Consider the following 12,731-nt stretch of genomic DNA (forward strand, 5'->3'; position numbering starts at 1 on the left):
GGGGAAGGGACATCAACCCACAGCTGCTGGGCTGGGCAGCGGCCTCCCGGCTCCTGGCCAGATGCTGCCCAAGCTCAGGTGAGTTCCAGGCACGGGGGGTCCCTGGGTGGCCACACACCCTGACCCCAGCCCCGCTGGCTCATTGCCTGAGCCTCTGGGGAGAGAGAACCAAGGAGGGCAGGGGTCACTTACAAGTCGGCCTTGATGAAGCCTTTCCCTTCCGTGTCGAACACCTTGAAGGCGTGGAGGATGGTCTCCTCTGGGTCCGTGCCTAGAAGCAGCACACACGGGGCAGGAGAGGGATGGGGGAGAGGGGCCCACAGAGACAGGAGCCCGGCTGGCCAGGGACTGGGGGCCGGGGCAGGTCCAATCTCCCCCAGAGGGGGACAGCTGTGTGGGGCTTCCTTCCCGACTTCTACTCCCCAGTGGAGGCCGAACCCATCTGAAGCAAGAGCAAGGAGGTTTCAACAAAACAAGAAATAGTCATAACAGATGAGGTTCTGCATATATATCATTGTGAACAACCTGCACAACGGTACATGGAGACCCTGGCTGAGCCTTTACTATGTGCTTAGCCCTCCTGACCATTGTCCCTATTTCACAGATGAAGAAACTCAGACTCAGAGAGGTTAAGTGATTTGTCCAAGGTCTCACAGCTAATGCTGCCGCATGATGGGTGAGGTCCAGCGGGTGATAACTCCAGGGCTTGCTCATTACCCAAGCTGTGCACAAGAGACTGTGGGTGGAAGGAAGAGAGCTCTGCACCTGGGGGCTCGGACAGTGGCATGGGGTGGGTCTGTGAAATTGTCCCGGGCAGAGGCAGCGCAGGTGGGCCAAGAGGCCGGGGGCGGGGCTTGTGGCGCAGCCAGAGCAGTTCTGGTTTTATCACTGTCACAGCTCTGGGGAAAGACGTCATTGGAAGAAGTCATTCTGCTACCCACACTGGATTGAGTGTACAGCCCCTCATTGTACCGATGAGGAAACTGAGGCCCAGAGAGAAGGGGCTTCCCCAAGGCTCCACAGGCAGCGTAAAGGACACCAGGTGACCTGGCGACCCTCACCTGGTGCTCTTTCCCCTCTCCTCTGTCACGCTGCCCCTCTGGCTCACTGGGGACCCGGGAATGTCCCCTTCCTTTCTTTAAGGCTCATCTGTGTCGTCGTTGAAGTAGGGACAGAGGTGGTGTTTGCTGATCTCAGGACAATGGTAAGATTTTGACAAACATTAAAGGATCAGGGCCACAGACGGGTCAGTGCTCTGTGCCAAGCTCCGTGCCTGCAGCATCACCCATGGAGCCCCCAGAACAGCCACAAAGTAGGTGCCGCTGTCCCCGTCTACCACAGAGGGGCTGAACTCACGGAGCTTCCAGCACTTGCCCACAGCACCACTGATAAGAGAAGGGAGAATTTAAACCCACTTCCGTGGGCCTCCAAAGACCCCCGATCCTTCTCGCACCTTGCGCTCCTGCCCATGATGCTGGGGCGGGGCCGGGTGACTCCCCCGGCAGACTGGGAGCCCACCCAGGACAGGACAGTGTCTGAGTCACTCAGCATCCCTGAGACTGGCCCCGCGGGATGGAGCCTGGCACATGCCGGCCCCCGCTGGCCTGGGAGCTCCTGGAGGGCAGCACCGTGGGCTTCCCCTGGGCAGGGTGGCAGGGAGTCGGGGGTGTCGGCCCAGAGGCGAGGCCCAGGGTCCAGCTGGGGCTCCCAGCCCTTCCGGCCTGGCCAAGCAGGCTGCGGGTGGCTCTAGGCTGGTGGGGGTTGAATGGCTAAAGGGTCACGATGGGGGCTGGTGTGGGGTCTCTGTCTCCAAGGCCACAGCCTCCTGGGGTTCGTGGATTGGCGGAGAATTCCCAGAGTCTTTGAAGAGCGTCGCTGCTGGGCAGACTTGTGGCTGGCCCCAGGACCAGGCACACAGACTGCGCCCAGCTGCCGGACACTCACCGCAGCCCCGCGGCGCCCTGTCGGGGTGGCTGGGAGGGCTGGGCCGGCCGTCCTCCCTTCCCTCCTCCCCAGAGAGGGCCTCTGCTCTGGGGACTGCGAGCCATCGTTGTTGGGACTGTCATTGCAAAGTCTCCTCTCCGGATAAGGCGGTGCCTGCCCCAGCCTCCTGCCCTCCCGGCTCCCGTCCCCTCCCACCGGCCTGTCACGCATGCTGGCCGAGTTTGCATGACAGGCTCAGCTGGAGCCCCAGCCCTGCCACCCTGCAAAATGAAAAAAAGCTGCAGCTCCACAGCCCCCACCGGGCCCTGGGTCACAGCTCCAGCCCAGCCCCGGACCGACACCAGCTTAGGCCTCAGTCTCCCCATCTGTAAAGCAGGTTTGGGGCCCATCGTGAGCTGAACAGCCCCCTCCCCTTCCCCTGAGCACTCCTGAAGGGTCTCACTAAACTCCTGCTCAGACAGCAGGGCCCCCTCGCCCACGCCCGACACACACCACGCTAGGGGCAGGAGGTGCCACTGTCTCGCCTCCTGGGCTGGAATTCTAGGTCCGCTGCCCGCCCTGCAGGCTCTCCTTTCTGCCGGCCTTTAACAAGCTTCCCTCGGCTATGTTGCTCTGGATAAATGCGCAGGCCCGTCCGTCTGCTTCCTTTGAAGTGGCCGGCTGGAGTGACACACGGCTTTCCCACAGTGCACACCCTGCCCCAGCATCTGGGCTTCTGGACTTTTCTAGGAGGCAGCAGCCACAGTCCTGGGAATCACCGCTACCCAGAGGTGGGCCCAGGGGCACCCCTGACCCAGCTGGACAACCCCAAGTTCACAGCCTGCCCCAGGTGGGGGTCCTGCCCTCCCCACCCTCAGTGTCCTCGTCTCTAACGCCAGGTGGAGGTCAGCTTCCTCCTGGCTCTGGGGTCAGCCAGGACACGTGTGTGGAGGCCACTGTGCTCTCCAGGGGGTCATGACCCACGAGAGTGTAGATGTTTCACCCAATAAATCTGTGGTGTTAGGTAGGATCACCCCAGCAGTGGGCTGAACGGTGGCCTCCTAAACATATGTCCACTAGAACCTGTGACTGTCACCTTTTTGGAAAAAGGGATTTTGCAGGTGTAAGTTAAGGACCGTGAGCTGAGGCGGTCCTCCTGGGTGACCCGGGGGGCCCTAAATCCAGTGCACGTGTCCTTACGAGAGGAAGGGGCCACGTGGCCACGAGGAGAGACCACGGCAGGGGGGCCACCCCAGAAGCTGCAAGAGGCAAAGGACAGGCTCTCCCCAGAGCCTCTGCCAGGTTCCAGACTTCCGGAGTCCAGAGCTGCGAGGGAATACGTTTCTGTTGTTTTCAGCCTCCAAGTTTGCGGTTATTCCTCACAGCAGCCTTGAGAAACCAATACAAACCCCATTTTACAGATAAAAATTCTGAGGCCAGAAAGCAGATAAACCTGTCCCAGGTCACCCTAAGGGGCAGTGGCAGCCAGGTCTTGACCCTCCACCTGGCCAAGGCAGGGAGGCCAGGGAGGGCGCTGGGCAGGGCAGCCTGGGAGGGGGTGACCACAACACTCACCTCCCAGGGCAGCCACAGCCCAGCCTGGCCCCCCCTTCTCAAGTCAGGGGACACCATTATGGGGGAGCTCCCCGGAGCCAGGAGAGAAAGGGGACAGAGATGGCCACTACTCCCACCCCAGGCCTGACGCCGTGGCAGGGGAGTGCAGTGGTTAGAGCCGGGGTTTGAGGTTGAGGATCCGTCCCGGCCACTCTCTGCTGGGCCACCTGGGGCAGGTGTCACAACCTCTCTGAGCCTGAGATTCCTCATTTGTGAACGAGGTTCCCTGATCCTTCCGCTGGAGGCTGCGGTGACTACAGACAAGGTGAGGAACGCGTCCTGCACTGGGGTCGGCCACAGGAGCTTTCAGAAACCCCCTGCCCCCAGCACCCCTCACCGTGGCCCCATCAGCAGAGCAGGCAGTGAGCGCACAGGTAGGGCGGTGGGAGGGGGAGCGGCCGGGGAGAGGTGGGGGGGCCGTCCTGACGGTGGCAAAGGCCGTACACGGCAGGGTCTATGCAGTCACCCTGCTCTGTAGTGCAGAGGTGGAAACTAAGGCAGGGCCCCAGGAGGTGTGTGTGCCCAGGGGCTGTGTCTGGGGGCCACAGCGTGCTCCCCCTGTGTTGTGTGCGTCTTCGCCACGGCCCCGCCTGGCCACACCACCCCCATCCCCTCCCCAGGGCCCCAGCCCGGCTCACCCTTCAGCTTCTCCCCAAACATGGTCAGGAAGACGGTGAAGTTGATGGGCCCGGGGGCCTCCTTCACCATGGCCTCCAGCTCCTCGTTCTTGACGTTGATGCGGCCTGGGGAGGGAGGGGCACCCAGGAGCGTAATGGGGGAGCCCTGCAGAAGGGCCCTGCCTGCAGGCAGCCTGGGGGACACAGCTCGGGACCACAGAGGGTCCTGCAGCCTCCTCACTCTACCGCCCCCCACCCCCACTCAGCCCTAAGGTCCTGGTGGCCCCTGTGGGGACATCCAGCCACAGCAGCACCCTCCTGTCCCCAGCCTCCCCGGGAAGGAACAAGTCGGTCCCTATCCCCATTTTACAGGTGAGGAAACTGAGGCCCAAAGAAGCTGCAGCTGAGGGGCACAGGGGCTGCAGGCCTCGCTCTCAGGGCTCACATGCCCCAAGAGGGGGTCAGGGCCCTGCCTGGGCGTGGGGACACCTCGGAGGTGGATTCCTCATGGTCCCAGTGGACACTCAGGTCCCAGGGCTCAGGGCTCAGTACAGAGTAGACTTGGTTAAGTCCCCTCCCCCGCTGGCACCTTCAGGCCCTTCACTGGGCCGCTCGAGAGCAACAAGCCTCCCTGGGGGTGGAACCTCCCCTGCCCCCAGCTTCTCACCTGCTCTCCCGATCCTGCCACCCCAGGCCCTCCTGCGCCTGAGCCGTCCTCCCCTTCCCTGGCTGAGTCCTCCAGCCCCCAGGACCCTCCCTGGCTTCCCCAGCAGCGGCCACCTCTCCCCTGCGCCCTCGGCACAGGCACCCCTCACACTTCCGCGCCCACTGCCTACTGCCCCGCTGTCCCCACTGCCCTGCTGTCCCCACTGCCCTGCTGCCCTGCTGCCCCCACAGCCCCCACTGCCCTGCTGTCCCCGCTGCCCCCACTGTCCCCACTGCCCAGGCCCAGCTCCTCCCCCAGCCCCGCGCCTCCCCGCTGCCGGCCACCCACCCAGCGCGGCAAAGGTGTCCCTCAGGTCCTCCTTGTCGATGAAGCCGTCCCGGTTCTGGTCCATGATGGTGAAGGCCTGGCAGAGACACGGCACTAAGCAGCCGCCAGCCCAGTCCCTGCCTCACCCCCTCGAACCCCACGCCGTCCCCCAAGGGCTGTCCTCCTGCCAACTGCTGCCCGGCTCAGAGGGGGAAAGGCCTTGCCTGGCGTCACACAGCCAGCCCAGGCTCAGATACAGAGACAGGTCACACGTCCAGGCTCTGAGGCACGCCAGGGTGACCTCAAAAAGTAATGACAACTGATCTTCGGCCCTGGGGACTGAGGGCTGACCCTGTGCCCAGCTCCCTAAGCGACTGACGTGGGCGGCTGACCAACCTCTTTAAACTCCTGGATCTGGGACTGATCGAACATGGAGAAGACGTTGGAGCTGGCTCCGCCTTCCACTCTTTTCCGGGCTCTTCTCGGTGCCTGCGAGGTGCCAGGTGAGGGCTTGCAGCAGCCCCGTCCCCGGGCGTCAGCGCCCCCCATCTCCCAGAGCGACACCGACTCGCCCTCCCGGAGCCCACAGCAGACAGACCCGGCTCCCAGGGAGGCCGAGCGGATAATCAGGGTGTCGTCCCAGCCCACGGCCGCCCCGCAGGGCCAGACAGCTGCTTCCTGCCCAGCCCCCGGGCTCCGGAAGGTGGTCAGCGCCCGCGCTGTGAAGCGGAAGGGGCACCTCTTCCATCTTCAGCCTCTGCACGGGGTCCCCACTCCTGCCCTGCCACCCTCCACTACAGCTGGAATCCGACCTCGCCGTCAGCTGCTAAAACCTTCCCTCTGTCCTCAGGAGAACGTCTGGCCTTTGCCCCCTCCCCGAGCTTCTTCTCCCTCCCGCCCAGGCCCCCTGCTCCCCCAAACCCGCCTTCTCTCCTGACCTGGCCCTGCCATTCCCACTGCCTGGAGGGCCTCCCTGCCTCCCGCCTGGAAGGATCCTACCCACCCTTCAGGCTCAGCTCCTTGTCACCTCCTCCGAGAAGCCTTCCCTGACCTCAGGCCATTCTCCCCTCCCCACAGGTCTCCACCGTGGACTGTCACCCCTACAGCGCGTACCACACTGTCCTGCCAAGCTCTGTGTGCCTGTCTCCCCAAGTAAGTGAACCTCTCAAGGGCGAGCCCCGTCTGTCCCATGGCTGGCCTCTCCTGCCCCCACCCTGGGCCTGGCTCAGAGTGGGGATCAGCTGGTGTTTGGAAATAGTCTCCCAGAGCTCGGGCCCACGGCAGCAGGCGGAGCAGGCAACCACCCACATGAAGGACACTGGGGGTCCCTGGCTGGCCTCCCTGCCTCTGGGGTGTCACAGTGCCAGGGTGTCCCCCAAGAGGCAGTCCCTGAAAGCTCCAGGTCCCCAAGACCCCGCAAGGGACCTCGCCCTCTGCAGCCATCACTAGAGCCCCCCGAGCACGGGCTCTCCGACTCCCCTGCCCCCCACTCGCCCCCAGAGCCTGTGTGGTCCCCCTGCCCCCAGCTCACTCGAGGCCCCACCCGCACTCGCCCCACTCCCCTCGGCTCCTGGCCCCACTCGGGAGCGGCAGCGCCCGGCTGACTTATAATTAGCTTTTACTGGGTGCTTTGTCTCCACTAATCCTTTGAAAGGGGCTGGCAGGGCAGCCGGGATGTTATGATGCTGTAAAACCTCTGTAATATTTATAAATCCCTTCAGACATCATAAAGAAAAGAACTTCCCTGCAGAGTTCATCTCACATAATTACATATACATTTCCCTCCGATTAATAAAAAATGATCATTTCCGCCTGTGGGGGACTCTGCCCTGGCTCCAGGGGAGCTGGCCCCGCCTTGGGGTCCCCATGCCTGCCCACCCAGATGCTCCTGACCACCTGGTGGCCTGTGGCCCTAGTGTGTCCCAGCACTCAGCCAGCAGGAAGGGACGCTTTTCTCTGACTTTCCAGGGGCTCCCGAGGCCGGGGGGCCCTTAGCAGCCAGGCTGTCTTGGAATTTCCCTTCGAGAATGGGGCCCTGAAAATAAAATTTCCCCGAAGGGAACATCTCAGGGGAAACGGGGGTCGGCTGGCCCTGGGTTTCAATCCTGCTTTTCTGTCCACAGCCTCTGTGATGTCAAAAATGTCACTTGCCTTCTCTGAGACTCAGTGTCCCCATTTATCAAACCAACACAACACCTACCTCCAAGCATCGGGACATGTGTTAGACACCTGCTGACCTCCAGCCAGGCCTGTGCCCGGTCCTGGGGACCCAGGGCTGAATCGGGCCCTGTCCTGTCCCCGAGGACCTCACAGAACAGCTGGAGATGGGCAATCATGAGGGTGATAGGGAGGGACAGGCCCTCAGGACACAGGAAGGCCCTAGGCCCTGGGGCGGTCGGGAGGTGGCAAGCTGAGCTGTGACAGCGGTCGGAGTTCCCAGGCCAAGAGGGACTAACGAGGCGGGAGACACAGGCAGGAAGGAGCTGCCAGAGCAAGAGCAGCACCACACTCGGGGAGCCACACTGTCCCCCAGCACCATGTCCTCTCAGTGGGAGCAGAGCCCTGGAGCCTGGCCCACCCCGTCTCCCTCCACCGTCCTCTTCCTCATTCCCCCCCTTCAGCTCGGCAGCCCCCGCCAATCAGGAAAGCAGGGCCCCATGGATGGACCAGCCGCCCATCGAGGGCAGCCCAGGGCGGGCTGGGGCCAGACACAGCACCCAGGGTCAAGAGCAGGTCAGACCAGGGACAACACCAGAGCAAGGCCAAGGTCAGGCTGAGCTGGGCCCTGAGGTGAACGTTAGGATTACAAACGAAGTCAAGGTCATGGGATGAGGTCAGAGTTGAAGAATGAAGGCAGGAGGGTAGTCCCGGGAGCAAGCGGAAGGGGACAGCAGCCACAGCTGCGGCCGAGCTCCCTGGGAGCAGGTGCAGGTGCGGGGGAGGCGGCAGGAGGCAGGGCAGCCCCAGCCTACCATGGTCTGGAGAGCTCCCTCGCGCTGCAGCAGGGCTGGGGGCGGCTCGGGGCTGGCCCTTAAATATGCTCCTCCCAGGCCACGAGCCAGGCCCAGGCAGCAGTATGGAAGGTGACAAAGGACAGGACGGGGCCTCCCTGCCAGGCACCTGCCTTGGGCCGTTCAGAGTGGGTAGGGTTGTGGGATTCTTGGGCCAAAGCCCCGGATCCAGAGACAGCCTAAGCCTGGAGGATCTCCGCGAGCCCTGGCCAACTGTTTGCTCTAGAGCCAAGCGACCAAGGCCCAGGAAGGGGCACCTGGCCAAGGGACATGCAGTAAGCTGAGGCCTACAGCCAGTTGGGAAGACTTGGCCTTGGGCCGTGGAGGGTCAGGGAGACCACCCCATGGCAGCTGGGGACACTGAGGCTGCACTGTGGCCAGCCCCCGCAAGCTATGTGATTTGGGGGGCGGGGACACCCTCCTCTAGGAAGCTCAGTCCTCTCCTATCAACAGCGGGGAGGACGTGACCCCCCCAGTCTGATTGTGGAGAGGATTTCTGCATCCGCCTGTCCAATATGCCAGGGTGAAGGAGGACGGACCCCCGGGCCCGGCCCAGCCCAAGGACTCCCCCACAGTTGTGCCAAAGAGAGCCCACACCTGGCCCTGGCAGCCCGCATGAGTCCAGCGCAGCCCCAGCTCGGCCTCAAAGGCGGCCCTGGCCATCTGGGGCTCACCACGTCTGACCGGCTGCCAGGGCCGGCAGTGCTGGGGTCAGGCGCTGAGCCCACTGGTCCCCAGGAGCTGGAGAGCTTAACTGTCCCCAGAGCTGGCCTCAGGCCCCCAGGCCCCGGCACGGCTGATCCCTGGCCTCGGGGGAAGGGTACGTAATGACAACGGTGAGAGCAGATGACGTTTCTCACACACAGGAGGTCAGGCTATGTCCTGGAACGTGTGCTCCCACATTCGATCCTTACCCTATGTTCCAGAGAAGGAAACTGAGGCACACAGGTTACATGACTCACCCAAGACTGGTTAAGAGTGGGGCCCCTCTTTCTAGTGATTCCAGAAGGAAGCTTCCAGAAGGTTCTGCCCACCCAAATTCTCCCCTCCCGCTGCCCTCTCCTCATCATCCTGGCTATAGCTGACTCTGACCAGCCCCTCTGACCTCCCTGAGCACCTGTGATGGCCCCTCTGCCCAGAGCTGGGGCCAGGCCCTGCCATGCTGTCCCCTGACAGGGCTCCTCTCCTGGCGCCCGCCCCGGAGGGCCAACCACATGCTCTGGGGGTGCTCAGCAGGCCGGGGTGGAGGAGGACCCCAGCTCTGGGGCAGGAGCCTGGGTTCCAGTCCCACTGCCTCAACCTGCTACGGGAGGTGGGCTGTGTGACCATGACAGGTGCCTGCCCCTTTCTGGGCCCGGGCGGCAGGAGAGTGGCCAGGGTGTAGCCTTTCCTTGCCCGGTCTGCGAGCCTGGCCCTGGGGCGTCCTGGCTCTGGGCTGCGGAGCCGGGAGACGTGATGCCATCTGGAGAGATGACTGCTGACCCGCCCTGCTTCCTGCCTCTGGCTTCCTGCTGGCCCGAGGCCCCCGCACGCACAGCCCTGGCCTCGGGGGCGCAGGACCGCGGAGGGGTCCCAACGGCCCGGCCAGGCCTGAGCAAGTGGAGAGCTGCCCGGCCTGCCCGCAGGAGGGAAGTGCAGGAGTCACCGTGAGACGCGGGGGATCACAAGGGCTTCCCCCCCCCACACCCCCACCCCAGCCCCCCGACCTGCTCCTGCCCAGGACAGAGGCCGAAAGAGCGAGCCGGAAATCTCGTGGAGACTGGAAACCCGGGGTGAGACGGTTGGGAGACGTTTGTCCCTGGGGCGGGGGGTGTGAGGGTGTAGCGGCCCCGAGAAAGGGGAGCTCTGAGTTCTGCCCTCGCTGTGGGAGCCCCGGCTCAGAGACACGGACCCTCAGTTTTCCGACCACTCCCCTTTCCAGAGGTGACCTGAGAATGACAAGGCCAGGAAGGGAGCTTGGAAAGAGACCAGCTGCCTTTGAGAAGCCACCCCCTGGCAGGGTGACAGCTGTCACCCAGACTCCAGGGAGTAAGCTGGGGCAGGTGACTTCCCCTTTCAACCCTCACCCGTAACCTCTCACCCCTAACCTCTCACCCATAACTCCTCAGGGTCAACAGGCTGTCCCTGGCCCCCCAGCCCCACAGCCCTTGGCCCCTGCCCTGGCCAGCCACCACCCTGCCCTCCACTGTTTTCCAAACACTTCCAGAAATCTCCTTCCTCCAAGCCTTTGCCCACATTGCACACGCCCTCCCCCATCGCAAACCTCCTGCCCCTCCCCTCCCCTCCCCTGCTGCAGTCACTGTCTCCCTGAGACCTGCACCCTGCAGAGCGAGGACCACCTGCCTTCCCCTCAGCCTTGGGCCCTCACTACCACTGACCTTCAGTCTGCACCCCGCTGGCCTCCTAGGAACACAGAGGGGCCCCCAGAAATGCAGCTGCGAATGCCCCCCACCCAGCCCCTTATGCAGATCTCAGGCTCCCGGGGTTTGTTCATACACACTTTCCACGCAGAAAGTTACAGCAGACTTTTTGGTGCAGGGGGACCTCAGCAGCCCAGTGGAATCCATCGGCCCTGTGAGTCCAGCCCTGCCAGAGGCTGAGTGCCCTTTGCAGCTTCCCATCGAGTGGCCCTTGCTTGCACACTTCCTGTGATGGGGAGCTCACCACTTCCCACATAATCTCAAAGGCAACTCAAATTAGCAAATGCCCATTAATTATCTACTGCAGCCCTGCACCACGTACTCTCGGGGACTAAGGACTCATCCTTGACAATCCCTGGGGTGTGGAACCTTCTGGTAACCCAGTCACAGAATGTGCTGAGTTTATTCATCCATCCAATCTGTTGAGTACTACTGAGCGCTGGGCAGTGCAGACAGTGGTGCAGGAAACAGGTGTGGTTCCAAGAGTGAGGGGACACAGAGTGCCACTGCCCATTCAGAGGGGCCCTGGGCCAGCACCTTGGGCCTCGAGGGATGCAGAGGACACAGTGAGAGTGTCTGTGTTCTGGGAGAAGAGCGGGTAAAGGTGTGGACCGTCCCAGCACGCTGCGCAGAGAGGGGAGCAGAGGGGAATGGGCCAGACCGTCGGCAGGTGAACTCAAAAGCCCACGCAGGCCCCAGCCAAGAGCTCCCAGACCCGGCTCGGAGACCCCTCGGCTCTGGGTTAGGGCGACTTTGAGCCCACGGGGCAGGCAAACCCTACCCCTTTCTCCTCCTCTGAGCTGTCAGACTTGCAGCTGCTTTGACGGCAGGACACTGTGACCACAGGCCCCTGGAGCAGGATGGCTCTGTGGCGCTTCCTCCAGTGAGAGAGCTCGTTCCCCAGCCCGCTGGGCCGGAGCTATAAAACGGGCAAGGGGCATTCTCGGAGGCGTCCTTCCTCATTTTAAAAGTTTCCTTGTCTTTTCTAAGTGCCTCCAAATTAGAGGAAAGTTCCAGACAGGACAGGGGCTGGGGAGGACGGGGCACCGGGGCTTTGGGAAAAGACCGCCCCTAATTGTCCTCGGATCGCAGCCGTCCCGCCTGGTAGTTAGAGAGCTGAGGGGAGCGGATGCGACAGGGGCTTGCCTGTGGGGCGAGGGGGAGAAAGAGGCTAACTGGCCCCAGGTCAGGGTTCGGCCTGAGACCCTCAGCGTGGGCCGCTCTGGCCTGAGCCGGCCTCTGGCCCCGCGTCGGCTGCGGCCCGTCAGGAGCCCCTCGCTGTGGCTGCAGGAGGGCACCCCCCCTCTAGGGCCTTTTCCTGAGTCCGTGACAGAGATGGGGACAGGAGGTGTGGGCAGGCGTCCCATGGCTGTGGGTGTTTCTGTGGACCCAGCCCACTGCCTTTGGGCCACAGCATCCGAGGGGAGCTGTGACATTTGGGGGTGGGGGAGGAGGAGTCTAAGGGGCCATGCCACCCTAGGCAGGCCAGAAACGGCAGGTCCCAGGTGCGCCTCCCCTCCACCATGGGCATGGGAGCCACGGCACCAGTGGAACACTCCGGAAGCCTGAGAGACACGTCTCTTGGCAGAAGATCTTGTCACGGGCAGCTGTCCTCTGCCAATGACCAGACAGGTGTGGTAGCCACAGTTTATAAGCACCCACCGTGCTCCAGGCACAACCCTCAAAGCCCTCATGACAAACCTGGGAAGTGAAGACACCCAACTCCGTGGGACACATGAAGAAACTGAGATCTCAGGAAAATTCAGTGACGTTCCTGAGGTCACAGTGCAAGCAGGCCCAGCAGGCTGTGAACCCAGGGCCATCGGATTCCAGATTCATGCTCTCATCTTCCCACAGCGCCCAGGGCCCGGGAGGACCTGTGGCTGTACTGCCCGTCCGTCCCCTGCAGGTCACATTGAAATCTCACTGCTTGAGTTATTATTTGTTGTTTTGTAGAAAGTCACCCGAAAGCATAGTGGGGTGCTCACAGGTTCTAGGAGTCAGACATTCAGAAAAAGCATAGTAAGAATGGCTTGTCGTGATGTCTGGGACCTCAGCTTGAAGGACACTAGGGCTGGGGGTGACCTGACCAGAGCAGGGACACGGGGCCTCTCTGTGTGACTTGGGCTTCCTTACAGCATGGCCGCCTCATGTTGTCAGACTCCTCACGTGA

The sequence above is a fragment of the Lemur catta genome, chromosome 2, assembly GCF_020740605.2.
Source record: "Lemur catta isolate mLemCat1 chromosome 2, mLemCat1.pri, whole genome shotgun sequence".
Lineage (NCBI taxonomy): Eukaryota > Metazoa > Chordata > Mammalia > Primates > Lemuridae > Lemur > Lemur catta.